At 43.1% G+C, this 6950-nt stretch overlaps 1 protein-coding gene across 2 annotated transcripts in view; it reads left to right on the top strand.

Annotated features, from left to right (window-relative positions):
- The first annotated feature begins 394 nt into the window (after positions 1 to 394).
- adissp (adipose secreted signaling protein) overlaps positions 395 to 6950 on the top strand; it is a 157867-nt gene continuing 151311 nt past the window's right edge. The window contains exon 1 of one of the 2 annotated variants that reach the window (XM_067980714.1): positions 395 to 477. The gene's annotated coding sequence lies outside the window, so the exon portion shown is untranslated. Of the gene's footprint in view, positions 478 to 687; positions 707 to 6950 lie in introns of those variants that run through there. The other variant, XM_067980725.1, reaches the window with a different exon arrangement.

The raw sequence follows: 6950 nt of genomic DNA, 5'->3' as shown, positions 1-6950 counted from the left end.
CACTGTCCTGGAGATTAGTTTTTAACTCTTGGAGACTCCAGGGCAATCCTGGTGAGTTGGCAACCCCATGATAGGCGGATACTTGTCTTCAAAGGCGCATGAGAGTCAATAGAAAACTTGCTCCACTGCTCCCTCACATTTTCCAACACTACTGTTTTGCCAGTGTTTAACTTTGCTTTCATATATACAAATATCCACACATTATTAATTATATATGCATATACTCATAGGTGCATAAATGCATATAAACACGCATGAGAATCAGTAAAAACAAACTTTCTGCACTGCTCCCTCCCATTGCACAGCAAGGATCAGGGAACGTGCATTTTCCCATTGCCCATCACCGAGCTGCCGCTTGCGTCGCGACGCGAGGCGATGGAACGTGGCCCCTGGACGTCGTGCTGTCAATCAACGTCGCACGCGCTTCCGCATTCCACTAATCAGCAGAGCGGAGGGAGAGAGTAAATAGCAGAGAGAGTGAGTGTCATTCAGCAGAAAGGTCGGCCGGGGTGGGAGTGCAATGAGTTCAGCATTTCAGTTTTCATACTTGGAATTTAGTTCACATTCTATGTACTTTAACATACTCTGGACTTTCTCTTCCTGCCGATTCTGTGGCATGCAGTCGTTAAAGGTGCTGTGTCATCGTTCTCACACTGTGCACAAGGCTCCTCTGGATGGGTTTTGCTTTTACGTGAAACGGGAGTGAGTGAGTGAGTTTTTTTATTTGTATAGATTCCAAAGGAGAACCCTGACTGCTGGATATCTAAAGTAGAGCACGTTTGAAGCATTTGTACAGATGCACCACTGTCTGAAGGAGAAAGACACATTTTGAGTGTGTTCTATCATAGAATGGTTACAGCACAGAAGGAGGCCATTCGGCCCATCGAGCCTGTGCTGGCTCTTTGTAAGAGCAATCCAGTTAGTCCTGTTCCCCTGCTCTTTCCCTGTAACCTTGCAATTTTTTTTCTCTTCAAATATTTATCCAATTCCTTTTTGAAAGCCACGATTGAATCTGCTTCCACCACCCTGTCAGGCAGCGCATTCCAGATCATTACTATCGCTGCGTAAAAAAAAGTTTTTCCTCACGTCGCCTTTAGTACTTTTGCCAATCACCTTAAATCTGTGTCCTCTGGTCCACGACTCTTCTGCCAATGGGAACAGTTTCTCTTTATTTACTTTATAATAACCCTTCATGATTTTAAACACTTCTATCAAATCTCCCCTTAACCTTCTCTGCTCTAAGGAGAACAACCTCAGCTTCTCCAGTCTATCCACGCAATTGAAGTCCTTCATCCCTGGAACCATTCTGGTAAATCTTTTCTGCACGGCCTTCACATTATTCCTAAAGTGTGGAGCCCAGAATTGAACACAATACTCTAGTTGTGGCTGAACTTGTGTTTTATAGAGGTTCAACATAACTTCCTTCATTTTGTACTCTATGCCTCTATTTATAAAGCCCAGGATCCTGTATTTTTTAAAACCACTTTCTCAACCTGTCCTGCCACCTACAAAGTTCTCTCTGTTCCTGCACCTCCTTTAGAATTGTACCCTTTAGTTTATATTGCCTCTTCTCATTCTTCCTGCCAAAATGTATCACTTCATATTTCTCTGCATTAGATTTCATCAGCTATGTGTTTGCTCATTCCACCAGCCTGTCTCTGTGCTCTTGAAGTCTATTAATATCCTCCTGACTGTTTACTACACTTCCAAGTATAGTAAACAGTGAGAAGGATAGAACAGTGGTGTTCATTTAAGGAGTTATTCTACAACTTTCAAAAAATATATATTCCACTGAAGAAAAAAGGGTGTAAAAGAAATGACAGCCATCCGTGGCTAAGTAAAGAAATTAAGGATAGTATCCGACTAAAAACAAGGACATATAAGGTAGCCAAACTTAGTGGGAGGATAGAAGATTGGGAAGTCTTCAAAAGACAGCAAAAAGTAACGAAAGGATTGATTAAGAAAGGGAAGATAGATTATGAAAATAAATTAGCAAAAAGTATAAAAACAGATAGCAAGAGTTTCTACAGTTATATAAAAAGAAAAAGGGTGGCTAAGGCAAACGTAGGTCCCTTAGAGGATGAGACCGGGAAATTAATGGTGGGAAACATGGAGATGGCAAAAATGCTGAACAAATATTTTGTTTCAGTCTTTACGGTAGAGGACACTAAGAATATCCCAACACTGGACAAACGGGGGGCTCTACGGGGGGGGAGGAGCTAAATACGATTAAAATCACTAAGGAATTGGTACTCAGTAAATTAATGGGACTCAAGGCGGATAAATCCCCTGGACCTGATGGCTTACATCCTAGGGTCTTGAGGGAAGTGGCAGTAGGGATTGTGGATGCTTTGGTAATAATTTTCCAAAATTCTCTGGACTCGGCAAAGGTCCCGGTAGATTGGAAAACTGCTAATGTAACACCGTTATTTAAAAAGGGTATTAGGCAGAAGGCTGGAAATTATAGACCAGTTAGCCTAACATCTGTGGTGGGTAAAATTTTGGAGTCTATTATTAAGGAGACAGTAGCAGAACATTTGGATAAACATAATTTAATAGGACAAAGTCAGCATGGCTTTATGAAGGGGAAGTCATGTCTGACAAATTTGCTTGAGTTCTTTGAGGATATAACGTACAGAGTGGATAAAGGGGAACCAGTGGATGTAGTGTATTTAGACTTCCAGAAGGCATTCGACAAGGTGCCACATAAAAGATTATTGCTCAAGATAAAGAATCACTGGATTGGGGGTAATATTCTGGCATGGGTGGAGGATTGGTTATCTAACAGGAAGCAGAGAGTTGGGATAAATGGTACATTCTCGGACTGGCAACCAGTAGCCAGTGGTGTTCTGCAGGGGTCGGTGCTGGGTCCCCAACTCTTTACAATCTATATTAACGATTTGGAGGAGGGGACCGAGTGTAACATATCAAAGTTTGCAGATGATACAAAGATGGGAGGGAAAGTAGAGAGTGAGGAGGACATAGAAAACCTACAAGGGGATATAGACAGGCTGGGTGAGTGGGCGGAGATTTGGCAGATGCAATACAATATTGGAAAATGTGAGGTTATGCACTTTGGCAGGAAAAATCGGAGAGCAAGTTATTATCTCAATGGCGAGAAACTGGAAAGTACTGCAGTACAAAGGGATCTGGGGGTCCTAGTGCAAGAAAATCAAAAGGTTAGTATGCAGGTGCAGCAGGTGATCAAGAAGGCCAACGGAATGTTGGCTTTTATTGCTAGGGGGATAGAATATAAAAACAGGGAGGTATTGCTGCAGTTATATAAGGTATTAGTGAGACCGCACCTGGAATACTGCATACAGTTTTGGTGTCCATACTTAAGAAAAGACATACTTGCTCTCGAGGCAGTACAAAGAAGGTTCACTCGGTTAATCCCGGGGATGAGGGGGTGGACATATGAGGAGAGGTTGAGTAGATTGGGACTCTACTCATTGGAGTTCAGAAGAATGAGAGGCGATCTTATTGAAACATATAAGATTGTGAAGGGGCTTGATCGGGTGGATGCGGTAAGGATGTTCCCAAGGATGGGTGAAACTAGAACGAGGGGGCATAATCTTAGAATAAGGGGCTGCTCTTTCAAAACTGAGATGAGGAGAAACTTCTTCACTCAGAGGGTAGTAGGTCTGTGGAATTTGCTGCCCCAGGAAGCTGTGGAAGCTACATCATTAAATAAATTTAAAACAGAAATAGACAGTTTCCTAGAAGTAAAGGGAATTAGGGGTTACGGGGAGCGGGCAGGAAATTGGACATGATTTTAGATTTGAGGTTAGGACCAGATCAGCCATGATGTTATTGAATGGCGGAGCAGGCTCGAGGGGCCGATTGGCCTACTCCTGCTCCTATTTCTTATGTTCTTATCATCTAGAAAAAACCTACAGCATCCAACTGTTAAACAATCCCAAGTTTTTGCCTCCTTTGCCCTACCTGGAAGTCCTGGTTGATCACTTTGTGTGAGGAAAACCTTCCTGACATTGATCATTGGGATGTTTTGCTACGTTAAAGGCGCTATATAAATGCAGGTTGCTGTTGAAATCGCCTTTCGTCAGTTTGAAGTTGTGTCCTCTTTCCTACTTTCATAGTTTTGAGTAGTTACTTTTATTTTGAAGGGTCCCATTTGAAGTTAGTCAGTTGCTGACTGATCTGTGTATTTTCTGCTAATTTTCAGAAGTACTTTTATAATCCTTGTAGAGGGGTGCAGAGGAGATTTACCAAATTGACCCCAGGGATGAGGGACTTCAGGTATGTGGCGAGACTGGAGAAGATGGGATTCTTCTCTTCAGAGCAGAGAAGGTTAAGAGGAGATTTAATAGAGGTGTTCAGAATTATGAAGGATTTTGCTAGAGTAAATAAAGAGAAACTCTTTCCAGTGGCAGGAGGGTCAGCAACACAGATTTAACATAATTGGCAAAAGAACCAGATGGGAAATGAGAAATGCTATGATGGGTACTAGGGTTTCCCTTCTGACGGGTGAGCTTCAGATGGGCTGAATGGCCTTTCTCAGCTGTATTCATTTTCTGACCTTGTGATTGTAATGCACTATAATTTTTTAAATGAGTGCTTTGTTTTAAAAATGGAGTTCTTTCAGTTATCATAGAAAGTTACAACACAGAAGGCAGCCATTCAGCCCATTGTGTCCTTTCTGGCCGAAAAAGAGCAATCCAGCTTAACCCCGCTTTCCAGCACTTGGTCTGTAGCCCTGTAGGTTTCGGCACTTCAAGTACACATCGAAGTACTTTTTAAATGAGTTGAGGATTTCTGCCTCTACCACCCTTTCTGGTAGTAAGTTCCAGACCCCCACCACCCTCTGGGTGAAAACATTTTTCCTCAGCTCCCCTCTAATCCTTCTACCAATTACTTTAAATCTACGCCCCCTGGTCACTGACCCCTCTGCTGAGGGAAATAGGTCCTCCCTATCCACTCTATCTAGTCCAGTCATAATTTTATACACCTCAATTAAATCTTCCCTCAGCCTCCTTTGATCCAAAGAAAACAATCCCAGCCTATACAATCTTTTCTCATAGCTAAAATTCTCCAGCCCAGGCAACATTCTCGTAAATCTCCTCTGTACCGTCTCTAGTGCAATCACATCTTTCCTGTAATGTGGTGACTAGAACTGTACGCTCTACTCAAGCTGTGGCCTAATCAATGTTTTATGAAGTTCTAGCATAACCTCCCTGCTCTTATATTCTACGCCCTGGCTAATAAAGGAAAGTATCCCGTATGCCTTTTTTAACCACCTTATCTACCTGTCCTGCTACCTTCAGGGATCTGTGGACATGCACTCCAAGGTCCCTTTGTTCCTCTACATCTCTCGGTATCCTCCCATTTATTGTATGCTTCCTTGCCTTGTTTGCCCTCCCCAAATGCATTACCTCACACTTCTCTGGACTGAATTCCATTTGCCACTTTTCTGCCCACCTGACCAGCCCATTGATATCTTCCTGCAGTCAACAGCTTTCCTCCATACTATCAACCACACGGCCAATTTTTGTATCATCTGCAAACTTCTTGATCAAGCCCCCCCACATTCAAGTCCAAATCATTAATATGTACCACAAAAATCAAGGGACCTAGTACTGAGCCTTGCGGAACCCCACTGGAAACCGCCTTCCAGTCACAAAAACACCCGTCAACTATTATGCTTTGCTTCCTGCCACTGAGCCAATTTTGGATCCAACTAGCCACTTTCCCTTGGATCCCATGGGCTTTTACTTTTTTGACCAGTTTGCCATGTGGGACCTTGTCAAAAGCCTTGCTAAAATGCGTTACCCTCATCGACCCTCCTTGTTACCTCCTCAAAAAATTCGATCAAGTTAGTCAGACACGACCTTCCCTTAACAAATCCATGCTGACTGTCCTTGATTAACCCATGCCTTTCTAAATGTCGATTTATGCTATCCCTCAGAATTGATTCCAATAATTTGCCCACCACCAAGATTAGACTGACTGGCCTATAATTACTCAGTCTATCTATTCCTCCCTTTTTAAACAATGGTACAACGTTAGCAGTCCTCCAATCCTCCAGCACCACACTTGTAGCCAGGGAGGATTGGAAAATGATGTTCAGAGCCTCCGCTATTTCCTCCCTTGCTTCTCTTAACAGGCTGGGATACATTTCATCCGGGTTTTATCCACTTTCAAAGATGCTGAACCCCTTAATACTTTCTCTCTCACTATGTTTATCCCATCCAATATTTCACACTTCTCCTCCTCCTTACCCACAATCTCTGCATCGTTATGCAACAACAACAACTTACATTTATGTAACATCTTTAAAGTAGTAAAATTCCCTATCCCAGAGGGCTGTGGATACTGAGTTGTTGAGTATATTCAAGGCTGAGATAGATAGATATTTGGACTCTTGGGGAATCAAGGGATATGGGGGATCAGGTGGGAAAGTGGAGTTGAGTAGAGTACGAAGATCAGCCATGATCTGATTGAATGGCGATGCAGGCTTGAGGGGCCATATGGCCTACTCCTGCTCCTATTTCTTATGTTCTTAAAGCATCCCAAGATGCTTCACAGGAGCGTTATCAAACAAAATTTGACAACGAGTCACATAAGGAGATTTTAGGCCAGGTGACCAAAAGATTGGTCAAAGAGGAAGTTTTTTAAAGAGCATCTTAAAGGAGGAGAAAGAGATGGAGAGGTTTAGGAAGGAATTCCTGGGCGTAGAGCCTAGGCAGCTGAAGGCACGGCCGCCAATGGTGGAGCGATTAAAATTGGGGATGCGCAAGAGGCAAGAATTGGAGGAGATCAGAGAAGGAGGCTACAGAGATAGGGAGGGGTGAGGCCATGAAGGGATTTGTAAACAAGGATGAGAATTTTAAAATCGAGGTGTTCTCTGACCGGGAGCCAATGGAGGTCAGCAAGCACAGGGGTGATGGGTGAACGGAATTTGGTGTGAGTTAGGATACGGGCAGCAGAGT

This window comes from Heptranchias perlo, chromosome 1, assembly GCF_035084215.1.
Source record: "Heptranchias perlo isolate sHepPer1 chromosome 1, sHepPer1.hap1, whole genome shotgun sequence".
Lineage (NCBI taxonomy): Eukaryota > Metazoa > Chordata > Chondrichthyes > Hexanchiformes > Hexanchidae > Heptranchias > Heptranchias perlo.
Note: the sequence above shows the minus strand (reverse complement) of the source record. Positions and strands in the feature narration are given on the sequence as shown.